Source organism: Phacochoerus africanus, chromosome 2 (assembly GCF_016906955.1).
Source record: "Phacochoerus africanus isolate WHEZ1 chromosome 2, ROS_Pafr_v1, whole genome shotgun sequence".
NCBI classification, from domain to species: Eukaryota; Metazoa; Chordata; class Mammalia; order Artiodactyla; family Suidae; genus Phacochoerus; species Phacochoerus africanus.
This window is the reverse complement of record NC_062545.1, coordinates 252,363,206-252,375,609: the sequence shown is the minus strand read 5'-3', so window position 1 is coordinate 252,375,609 and position 12,404 is coordinate 252,363,206. Positions and strand designations below refer to the sequence as shown.

Genomic DNA, 12,404 nt, shown 5'->3' with positions numbered 1-12,404 from the left:
TTCTCAGTTTTACTGGGAGGTGGGGCAAGGGGAGGGGTGGTTTTCCAATCAGCTATAGGAAATTGCTAGGGTGACAGCCTCAGACCACTTCCTCCTACCTGAGGTTGGTGGCAAAATGGCTTGAACTAGGATTTGCTTGGGGGTGGAGGGATTGTGTTGTAGTCCCAGCTCTGTCATGTATTTGCTGGACCACCCACGGAAGTAACACCTCTCCGAGTCTCCTCTGCAAATGGAAATTTGTTCATCAATCCATTCATTCCGTAGCTGCTTACTGAACACGTGCTATGTGCCTGGCACTGTTGCAGGGACCAGGTTACCATAAAGGACAAAAGAGCTGCACTCAGAAGCTCAGTTCTAAGGCAGCACTGTCCCACAGAACTTTACAGAACGGTGGAACTGTTCTCTTATCTTCACGGTCTGCTATGGCAGCCATGAGACACACGGAGCTACTGAGCACTGACATGTGGGCAGTGCGGCTAAGGGACAGAATTTTAAATTTTTACTAAGTAATTAAATTTGAAGTTCACGCTGTGGAGCAGTGGGTTAACGATCCCACCTGTCTCCGTGGCATTGCCGGTTGGATCCTCTACCCGGCGCAGTGAGTTAAAGGATCCCGCATTGCTGTAGCTGTGGCATGGTTGTGGCCCCAGCTTAGACTTGATCCCTGTCCGGAGAACTTCCATATGTCAGGGGTGCGGCCAAAAAGCAAACAAAAAATTGTAATTGAACGTAAGGAGCCACAGGATACTAGAGGCTACTGAACTGGACAGCATCATAAAAAGCAGATAAGGCCCCTCGTCCTATCTTAGACAGTTTGTGGGTGTCCTCAGAGTGAGGATATATCACGCCTTCTTCAGTGCAAGCTACGGCAGGAAGGAAACTCCACTGTGGGGACTTTTGAGACAGGGAGACTGTTGTTAAGGGCACAAGAGAAGGAAGAAAACACTCCAAGTGGCGGGGCACGTGGTCTGGGAGCGCCTGCCCCGCAGGCAAGCTGAGGTCTCCTGGTGGAGCACAGCCTGTACTGAAAGAACAAAACGGAACTAAATCTGTCCCAGAGACACCTGATTGCTTGCCTGCTCCCTTCTCTGTTGCACTTGGCCCCGGGTCCCTCCACCGCTTTCTTCCTGTGGTTCAATATCTGGACTTCAACTTCCCTTGAAAACAGGCAGGGCCAACCCACGTGGCTTCATTCCACACATACCCACTCTTTTCTCTGCCTCCCTCAGCCCTTTATTCCAAATCAAGCTGGTTTTCCCCTTAGCCAAGATCACGGCGACAGCAGATCTGCCTCTTTGCTTGCCACAGCCTTCTGATTCTTGCCGTTTCCTTTCCCCTGGGTTTTCAGGGGCTTCATGTGCGCTGAGACCACCCTTCATAAATATACCGAACTCCTTACTGACATAACCCACCCATCCCCCTACTAGCCTACCTACAGCGGAGGCTGGAGGGCCAAGAGCTTTCTCCACCATTTAATCCTCGCAACTACAGCTGATTGGACTGGAGGTAGGTTCCTGACGCAAAGTCAGCCAATCGCGAGGTTTGCTGACAGCCTATGAGGTGGCTTGACTTGAATAGGTGAGCTGAGCCAATCAGATGCTCTCTTGTAGGACTGGTACATAAATACCCAGAGAATGCGCGCGTTAGGGGAGGTGAAGTTGGAAAGAAGTTCTGAGATGGCATCAGGACTACCAGAGGTCATGGAAAGCCGGGCTTGTTGGGAAGCAGTCGTGCAGCAAAGATGCAGGGAAGTGATGAAAGAGACAATAACAGCTGGCCTGATGACTCTCTAGTTCCAGCTCCCAGCCTTGTGACTGAAGACACCTGAGAAATCTCTTGGCGGTAAATTGTTATGAATCAAAGACTGGGTTTCCTGGAAATGGGCTCGGAAAGGGAGGGTTGCACGCAGTGCCTGGGGATGATTTTGAGAGATACTCCCATAAGAAGGTGAAGGAAAAAGGACTGGATTGGGGAAGAAAGGTAGCATGCAGGTGCAACTGAGCCTCAGGTAATCTTTCGTGGAGTTCTGGAGTCCTCCTGAGTTGCCCCAAAATTGAGGAAAAAGGGCTGGGCTTTTTACCATGTGTTAGTCAATCATTGGCCATGGACCACCCCCAAAATGGAGAGCAACCTGGAGACGGGCAGTTTCAAAGCTGAAGGCAATTCTCACCGAGGTGCGTGGCTGGGAACCATCAACAGCCACTCTTCTTAGCATCCAGGGTATGGATGTGAGGGCACAGTTCGCGTGTGACACATCTCATCATAAACACACACACACACACACACACACACACACACACACTTATGGTTCCTTGAGGGCAGAGATTATGTCCTGATGTGTTTCTCACTTCTAGCCTAGCACCTAGTACAGGGTACTGTTAGATTTAGATTCAGCAGGTATGCCTTGAGCATCTATGCTGTGCCAGACATTGTTCTGGACATATTATATGGATTATCTCACAGAATCCTCAAAATGGTTGGTCAGAATCCTCAAAATGAAAATCTTTATAAAGTACAATTTTTAGCACCATTTTACGGAAGCAAAAAAAATTGAATCTCAGAAAGGAACATGCTCAATGAGCCAACATTAAGGGCAAAGTAAAATTTGAATCCAGGATTTGATCCAAGGCTCTTGCCAAGACTCTGTCTATGGCCAAGATAGCTAATTGCCTACCCAATACCCATTCTCTTGTTTTTTCCTTACCCATAGAAGCTGAAAGACTACATTTCCCAGCTTTCCTTGTGCTTAAAGGGTGGCCAGTGAGGCATAAATAGAAATCATTAGATGAAACTTCCAGAAAGTTCTTGGGGGGGAGGCATTGATTCAGCTTGAAGACTCGGCCTTTTCCTTTCCCAGTTTTTTCCTCCTCCTTGAAAGTGGACATGATGTCTGAAGTTGTGGCAACCACCTTGGGACTTTGAAGATGGAAGCCACGGTCTCAAATTGGCAGAGCAGAAAGATAAAGGAAGCCTGGGACATCACACAGTTTCCACATCAGTCTTTAGAAGGCCCTCTGTTAGTTTCAGACTCTTGTTAGTTTAGCATCTATAGTTCCTTAGAGTTTATTATTCTGTTATCTTGGAGATACAACCCAACATTGCATTTGGATTCCATGGTCCATGAAATTGCAAGCTGAAAATATACTTTTGCCACAGTTGGAAATTCTAATGGGAAAATAAGAAAGTTTTTTAAAAAAGTATTAGAATGCTTAGTTCCCACGCTAACATATGACATACTTCAGACTAAAGTAATAATAGTAACATTCTACTTTTATTTAGCTCCTGTGGAATGTGCATTATCTAATTTGGTCTTCGTGATTTGGTCCCTGTGTGAAATAGACAGGGACGTGCTACTTTCGCAATTTGTTAATTAAAGAAACTAAAATTCAGAGATATCAAGTCAGAGAATCTGCAAATTTTGGGACAATAAAGGATCTTAAACAGCCTGATCTCATCAGTCTCATACTCCATCTCTTTCAGTTTTCTTCTTCCCTGCAAAATAGAATCCAAACCTCTTGGATGGCATTTAAGGACTTTAAAAACAGGGCCTCAACCTTTTTATCCTACTTTATCTTCTCCCACCCCAAATCTGTTTCAGATAGTATTGGCCCCTGCTAAAGAAGAAAATGGGGTTGACGATTGAAACTTAGCCTGGGTTCCCTCCAAAACTGAAGACTGAAACAAGAACTCGAGTGCAGATAGTTGATTTGGGAGTTGACCCCAGAAGAGTGAGGTGTAAGAGAAAGTGAAACAGGGAAAGAGGAAACACCAAATTAAAAGTATGGTGTTGTGTTGGTCACCATTAGGACCTCAGTCCTGCCAGGGCCCCCAGAGGAGCACGGAGAACTCTTCATGGAACTGTCTACTCTAGAATCAACAAGAAGTATTTCTCCTTCCACCCCCCCCCCCCCACTTGCCAGTTGTCCCAGGAGGCCTTAACTCCCCCACCCTTCTGGGCTGCACACGTGTGAATGCCAGCCATCCCACATGGCAGCACTGGACAAGCCTAGGAGCAGAAAAATAAAAGGCCTGTGGCTTGTCCCTGAGGGGAGATGCTGTTAGGCCAAAGTGAATTAAAAACCAGTGCAGAAGTCTGTTTCCAGTTCTGAATAAATAAGATGCTACTGGACAAATTAGCCCTCAGACAACAGCTATAAGATCTGGGCATGATAAAAATAGCAGCTCCTTGAAGTCCCTAGAGGGGGAAGAGAAGTAGGCAGATTCTTTTCTTTTCTTTCTTTTTTTTTTCTTTTTTTGCTTTTTAGGGCCATATCCACAGGATATGGACGTTCCTAGGGGTCAAATCGGAGTTACAGCTGTTTGCCAGGGATCATACCCACATCCTCATGGTTATGAGTTGGGTTCATTTCCGATGCACCACAACAATGGGAACTCCTTTTTTTTTTGTCTTTTTTTTGCCATTTCTTGGGCCGCTCCTGCAGCATATGGAGGTTCCCAGGCTAGGGGTCGAATCAGAGCTGTAGCCACCGGCCTACACCAGAGCCACAGCAATGCAGGATCCGAGTCGCGTCTGCAACCTACACCACAGCTCACGGCAACGCCGGATCGTTAACCCACTGAGCAAGGGCAGGGACCGAACCCCCAACCTCATGGTTCCTAGTCGGATTCGTTAACCACTGCGCCACGACGGGAACTCCATTTTTTTTTTTTTTTTTTGAGTATGCATGCAAAGGTGGAAAGTTGTTCACAGTGCCTTCCCATTTTCATAGTGTCCAGTTTACAATGTAAAATAACCCAGTGTGTGATGGAGCAGGAAAATGCAACACATTCTCAAGAGAAAAGAAAGAAAGAAAAACAACTCCAAGATGATCCAAATGTTAGAACAAGAAGATGAAGATTTTTAAAATGGCTGTTGTATTCTCAGTGAAATCAAACAAAATATACTTTCAATGAATAAAAAGTTAGAAAATCTCAACCGAGAAAGAAAAATAATTTGTGTGCATGTGTGTGTTTTTTAGGGTCACACATGCAGCATATGGAAGTTCCCAGGCTAGGGGTCAAATTGGAGCTGCAGCTGCCAGCCTATGCCACAGCCATAGCCACACAGGATCTGAGCCATGTCTGCAACCTACACCTCAGCTTACAGCATTGCAGAATCTCCAACCCACTGAGTGAGGCCAGGGATCGAACCTGCATCCTCATTGATGCTAGTTGGGTTTATTATCACTGAGCCACAATGGGAACTCCCCAAAAAGGCTTTTTTAGGTGAAATGGAAATTCTGGAAATGAAAAATTCAATATTTAAAGTTTAGAAATATAGTGGATGGACTTAAACAAATGAAAATAACAGAAGAGAAGTGCATTTGAACACAGAGCAATAGAAATTATATAATATGAAGAACAAAGAGAAAACATTTCTTTTAAGAAAAGAACAGAGACTCAGATGGTCTAACATATCTAGTGGTCTAACATATACATAATTGGAGTTCCAGAAGAAACACAGGGAAAGAGAATGGAGTCAAAAAAAGTGAGAAATAGCTGAATTTTTCCCCAAATTTAATTAAAAACATAAAATTATGGAGTCAAGGAGTTCCCATCATGGCATAGCGGAAACAAATCAGACTAGGAACCATGAGGTTGCGGATTCAATCCCTGGCCTCGCTCAGTGGGTTAAGGATCTGGCGTTGCCGTGAGCTGTAGTGTAGGTTGCAGACGCAGCTTGAATCCCATGTTGCTGTGGCTCTGGCCTAAGCTGGAGGCTGCAGCTCCGATTGGACCCCTAGCCTGGGAATCTCCATATGCCGCAGGTGTGGCCCTAAAAAGACAAAAGACAGAACAAAATAAAATTACCCATTCAAAATGTTCGTTGAGCTTCAGACAGGATAAATATGAAGAGGGCCATGGCAAGCCACATTATAGTCAACCATTTAAAGCCAAGGATAAGGAATAAATCCTAACGGAAGCAAAAGGTTAACATCTGATTGCCTGCAGGAAAAATGGATTTTCTTTGCAGACATCATGATTGTGTATACAGAAAATCCTAAGGAATATACCAAAAGAAAAAAAAAAGAAAAGCTATAGATAATAAGTAACTCCAGCAAGACTGAAGGATTCAAGGTCAATATACAAAAACCAATTGCGTTACTGTGTACTGATAGGAACTGTGTACTGATGGGACAAAGACAAAAATAAATAAACAAATCTCAGGGCAGCCATCATTTCCCTTGGAATGCCCATTCTCCCTCCCTCCCTCTCTCCCTAATGTGGATTAAATATTCTTCATCAGAAATACCTGAACTCCCTGAAAAGCACACTTAATGGATTGTCTGTGAAACTAAAAGCCAGTTACTTCCTTTTTTCTCACAAAGTGGTACCAATTCAAGAGACCTGTCTTAGTGCCTTTGCATTTCCTGATTCTAATCCTTGCCAGATGCTCAGTTGTATTTCTGCCAGTTGGCCCTTGCAGACACTCCCAAATCCTTAAAATTCTTATGATAAAATTTCTTTTTTATGTGTGCTAACTCAAGCTGGTTTGTGTTACCTGAACTCAAAGAGTCGTAATTAGTACGTGATCCCTTACTCGCTGATATAAGCCTTTCCTATGGGGGCAGAGACAGTGCTCACCAGGTATCTGTGAGCTCCCCTACATTTCCTAGCTTCCACGGAAGTTGCCCTGGGGGTGACCATGTGACCAGTTCTAGCCAATGGACTGTGAGCAGAAGTGATGTGTGTTACTTACAGGTGGAGGCAGTTCAGCAGCAATATATTGCCTCCATCTTCTTCACCCCACTGTGACAACAGTGTGTCCCCTATGATGTGGCCTGATATGTGGGCAGCAGGGAGAAGGGCTGTTTGTTGTGGGAGCTGCTATTAATTACACCATTACATCCATTAAATTATAGCTGTATGTCATTGATCCCTTTTATGAAAATATGATCTGTTTGAGGTTAGTGGCAAGTGTTCATTATATAACACTGGGACATAACAGGGCCTGGGACATAACACATGCTCATTAAATATGTGTTGAATGAATTACAAGTGAATAAATCATTCCACTTGATGTTTCAACTCCTCAAGTGAACACTTACTAGTAACCCGAGAAGTCTAGAAACTTCTAGAGCAGGAAATTGAGCCTCGAAACTTCTAACTCCAAGCCAAGGGCTTTTTGTGGATAGCCATCATTGTGGCAAGATCATGGGAACTGTAAATTAACTCCAGTGTGTGGCAGTTCAGCAGACAGGCCGTCTCTGTGTAGCTTTCTAGGACAATTATTCTGGAAAGTCATTTCTGGGAAAGGGCCCAAGAATTTACCCACAGCAGAGGAGAAAGACTTCTTTAAACGTTGACTGCTTCTGTTGCTCTGGTCATGAAACTCTGAAAACAATACAAGCCAGAAGCCTCCTAGGGGACAGGGACAGAAGAGCATCTATCCTTTCAAAGATTTCAACATTCTTGTTAAACAGTTTCTCTGGAATTAACAAAGGGGAAAGTAAGCAGAGGAAATTCTTAAAATCCCACAATTAGAGTCAAAAAGTCAATGCAAGTTCAGGGTAGGGAAACAAATTTTGTGATGGCTCGTGTTAAGTGTTTGAATTAACCGCATACTCCATAGTAACAAAGATAAAATTTGCTTTGCTCTTGCCAGTGGGATGAGTGCTGCGTGTCAGGTACAGAACTGGATTTTAGGTACACGATCCTTTCTTAGTCCTTCGAGTAGAGAGGCCAGGTGCCTTATTCTCGACCCATGTCACAGGTGAAGAAAATGGGTGCAGAGTATTTATGAAACTTTCTGATGGTCACCAAGCCAGTGAATGGTTAATGTAGGATTCAGACCCTGGCTTTTTGAACTCCAAAGTCCATGCTCTAGGCTCTCAGATGTGGTCAGTGTGATTCTTTTATTTGCAAGTCTCAGAAACCCATTGTGAGCTGGTTTAGACAAGAGGCTTTGTTGGGTCACAAACAAAGGATGAAAGGGCAATCCGCTGGAAGGACAGGACGGGCCCTGAGCTTCCGGAGTGACTGGGTCCAGATGCCTGAACGATGCTGGCAGCCGCTCACCCTCTATCTCTGTGCTCCTCTCTGGTCCCCTTCATTTTCTCTCTTGCACGGCGTCTTTCTGCCACATGTGACCTGTAACACACATCCCTCAGCCCCTACCAGGAGAGAGGATCTGACTTGCCTCAGTTCCAGTCTGAAAAATCCCAGGGCAGGAACCTAGTTGGCCAGCTTGGTCAAGTACCTCCCCTGTACCAAACCATCCGGGGTTTGGACGTGGGTCAGCTAAAGACCCAGGCACCTCCTTGTTTGGAGGAGGATAAAGGGTCTGAAAAACCAAAATGGTCAAAGGAAATAGAAAAGCTTAACTTGAAGCAGAGAAAATACTTGGGGTGCAGGATGGGGGGCGGGATATAGTCCTGTTATCTTTAAACATCTGAAGGATGGTCATGAGGAAGAAGGAGGGGGTGCGCCAGTCACTATGGGACCAGTGGATCCAAGTTTCCAGGAGACAGATTTCAGGTGCAGATTCAGCATCCATTGAGTGCTTCCTTCGTGCCAGCTGCTGGGTGAGTTTCCTTCCTGTTTGTGTCATCTCTTCATCCACACAACAGTTCTGGCAGATATACTTCATTAGTTCTATTTTACATGTGAGAAAATAGACCAAGATAAATAAATTGCCCGCATGGCAGGGATTTGGAGCCACGTGTTTTATCTCTGTTTTTTCCACTGCATCATTCTGCTTTTTCATCTGTAACTCCCTGATAATCATTTCTCTTCAAAGGGAATCGACATTTTTCCAGGAGCAAGGGGCTGCCCAGGCCTAAAAGTACCCCTCCAGGCAAAAAGTCAGATAGCCGTCTCCCCAGGACTTGATGAAGATGCACTTCAAAATGGGAGATACAGACTGGAAACCCCTAAGATCTGCCCCAGTTTTGAATCGATCAGTTCTGCAGGCTTTTATAAATTCTTTTCAAAAGCCCACTGGCTTTCTCCAGATCCCTCTCTACCCTCTGTACTCTGCTCTGAACCTCATAATGGCCACCTATGTGCACTGCAACGTAGCCTCCCCAGGCCGTGGCTTCGGGGCGGGTTCTGTCTGATGCGGGTTCTGTCTGGTACGGGTCCCTAGCAGGAGATCAGAGGGGTGAGTGACTCCATGACATTCCCTTGATAGTGTTGCCCCCGCTGAAGGTCACTGCTCTCCTTAAGAGACCTGCTCTGCACAACTCCTGCACCACCTCAGTTCTCTTAACCCCTTCCTTGCCTCTTCTTTTTAGCCTGGGGCTGGCAAGAGCTTTATGTTCCTACACCTGAGGTCCTATAGCATCCTTTGGGCCCCCCCCCCCCCCCCCCGCCAACCCTACGCCTTTGTACTTAATCCCCCTGGTCAATGAACCTCTCTCAGACTGCTCTAAGCATGCCCTCTGTTTTCTACTGAGACACTGATTGATAAAATAACTTTTTCCTATACATATCACATAGATTCTATATGATAATTACATTTTTTTACATGCTCAGCGTGGGCCTTTCAAGTATAGGCCAAAGAAGAAAATAAAAATCGCCTATAATCCCACTCCTAAAGTTGGCTAGCATTTTGGGGCATTTCTTTACAACATTTTTCTGAGCACACATGACGTACAGTTTTTTTTTTTTTTTAAGGGTGTTTTTGGTGGTAAAATATAAACGACGTAAAATTTGCCGTCTTAAGCATTTCTTTCTTTCTCTCTCTCTCTCTCTCTTTTTTTTTTTTTCCCATGCCTACAGCATGTGGAAGTTTCTGGGCTAGGGGACTGAACCCACACCACAGCAGCAAACCAAGCTGCTGCAGTGACAATGCCAGATCCTTCACCTGCTGCACCATAAGAGAGAACGCCCATCTTAACTATTTTTAAGTATATAATTCATTGCCACTAAATACATTCATGATGTTGTGTCACCATCATCACTCTTTCCAGAGCTTTTTAAAAAGACTTTTTTTTTTTTAGAGCAGTTTCAGGTTCATAGGAAAACTGAGAGGAAGGTACAGAGATTTCCCATATATCCTCTGTCTCACACAGGCATGGCCTCCCCCGTTACCAGCATCCCCACAGGAGCAGCACATCTGTTACAACTGAGGAAACTGCATTGACACATTATAGTCACCAAAGTCCAGAGTTCAGTCTTGTGCTGTACATTCTATGCATTTGGACAAATGCAGAAGGGCACCGACCCATTGTTGTAATACCATCGGAGAAATTTCACTGCCCTAAAAGTCTTTTGTGCTGTCTCTTCATCCTCCTCTGCCTTATGTATGTTTTTTATACTTTTTATATCTCAATGTATATATAATTTCATTAACACAATTGTATCATGAGCATTTCTTTGTATCATTAAAGTCTTTCACAAACATCACATTTCTAAGTTGTTATACCACAAAAATGTAATATGATCATTTTCTCCCCACTTCCCTATTTAGGGTATTTATATGTGTTGATCTCATAAACGTCACTGCTGTGATGATCATCACTCATAAGTCTTAGTCCCAATGTCTATTTCTTTAGGTCCTTCAAAATTTTGACACTCCAGTAATGCCCAGTATATTGGCTACACTAGAGGGAGCTTGAGAGTGCTGGGAAACAATCGTTTTTCTGTGCCCCAGTGAAGAATGAAAGTAACCTGCCAAGACTGGCAGAAATATTAAAGGCATTTGAGGGCTTCCCTTCACCCCTGGGAAAGCTATGCCTGATCTCATAATGAAACAATGCAGGCATTCTCTTCCCAGGCCTCGTCCCATCTTGGGTCAGGAGCAGAGCTCGGTATTTTGACCGATGGCAAGCGTGGTCAGGAGTCTTTAGGTCTGTGGATGACCATTGGGTGACCTCAAAGGCCACCCCCAGTCTGTGAGGAAAGCCCATGTGAGAGGGCTCTGCAAGGAGGCCTCACCGGGTCCCAGGGAATGGCAGTGCCCAGAGAGCTCCCAGAGCTGCTAAGGTTCTCTGCCCAGGTTCTCTGCCACTGTCATGGTGGCACCTGAGAGAATGCTTGTCCTTAACCAAGGCCTAGGGTCACCAGCAAATGCCTGGGTGGCAAGTTAGGTGACCAGGGCCCTGGACACACTTGGAGGGGCCAAGCTTTCCAGCCTTTAGAGCTTCTTCTGTGTTCCCCCCTCTCCCCTCTACCCACCTTCCTAGATGGTTCTTAGGGCAGAAGTTGCTGACACAGGGAGAGCCTGCCAGAGCCCCTACAGGCAACAGTGGCTGGGCAAATGCAGCTGAAAAGAGAGGGAAAAGTGATTTGAGAGTGTGGGGAACTGCTCTGTCAACCCTACATCCCCCAGGGGTTAAGATGGCTCCGTCTATTACCCTTGGATCAAGGACTTTGTCCCTTCTTCCGCCTGGCTCCATCTTCCCAGGGGTTGGCACCTCCTGCCTCACTGTATTTGCTCATTTGCACAGGAAATAAAATAAGATCCTCTTTCCTCGAAGCTATAAACATAGGAAAAGTGTTGACTGTATGCTGGAGTGCTCACGAACCTGGGAAGACAGGATTTCCATAGTTGGCCGAAGTGGTAAGCTTTGGGAAAGGTGGATATAGCCAGATTCAAGGGCCCATACTTTCAAATGCTCAACGCAACACAGGTAGGGTTAAGGTTGGGCTTTCCTTAAAAAACCATGTTTCAGATCCTGCGTTGCTGTGGCTCTGGCGTAGGCCAGTGGCTACAGCTCCAATTAGACCCCTAGCCTGGGAACCTCCATATGCCACAAGAGTGGCCCAAGAAATGGTAAGGAAAAAAAAAAACACAAACAAAAACAAAACATGTTTCTCCATTGGAACTGTGTAAAATCACCTAGAGAGTTTTTACTAAATCCCTACTCCCAGAGCAAACACATCAAAATCTCTGGGGGTGGGACCCATTCATCAGAGGTTCTTAAGCTCCCCAGGTGGTGCCAGCTTGTAGCCAAGGCCAGAACCAATGCCCTTAAAAGGGTAATGAAAGAAGGCCAAGGCTTTAATGAATTGATGGCCATGTACATTTAATGGCTGTATTTCTAGTCTCTACTTAGGTGTTTGGTTTCTTTAAAGCTTGCCTTATAATGCATCCTGGCCTTCATTGGCAAAGCCAATTAGAGAACTGTAAACAAGCTATAATTCTAATAGTTAAATTTAATGAGGAAAAAATGCCCTGTGTCACCACACTTGGTGAGTTAACCCCTGTCGGAGGAAAGCTTCATCAGCTGGCACACCCACGGTCACCTTCTTTGACTGAGCAGGCAGATGGCTTGAAAGAAGGAGAGGAAAGGTCATCAAAGCAAAAACTTAAAGATACCAGGTTGAGAAGCTGAAGGAACATCAGATAAGCACCCAAGGGGAGGATTCTGCATTTTAGGTGCAATAGGACAGCCTGTTGGGGCCAAAGGGTGTCATACCAGCCTTTAGGAACCCCTTGGACTGGACTTTGGTTGGCA

At 45.2% G+C, this 12,404-nt stretch overlaps 1 long non-coding RNA gene across 1 annotated transcript; it reads left to right on the top strand.

The window, feature by feature from the left end:
• The first annotated feature begins 412 nt into the window (after window positions 1–412).
• LOC125121335 (uncharacterized) lies at window positions 413–3,449 on the top strand. Its single transcript, XR_007133435.1, has 2 exons — window positions 413–1,842; window positions 2,858–3,449. It is a non-coding gene; the product is annotated as an uncharacterized LOC125121335 (long non-coding RNA).
• Window positions 3,450–12,404: the final 8,955 nt, after the last annotated feature.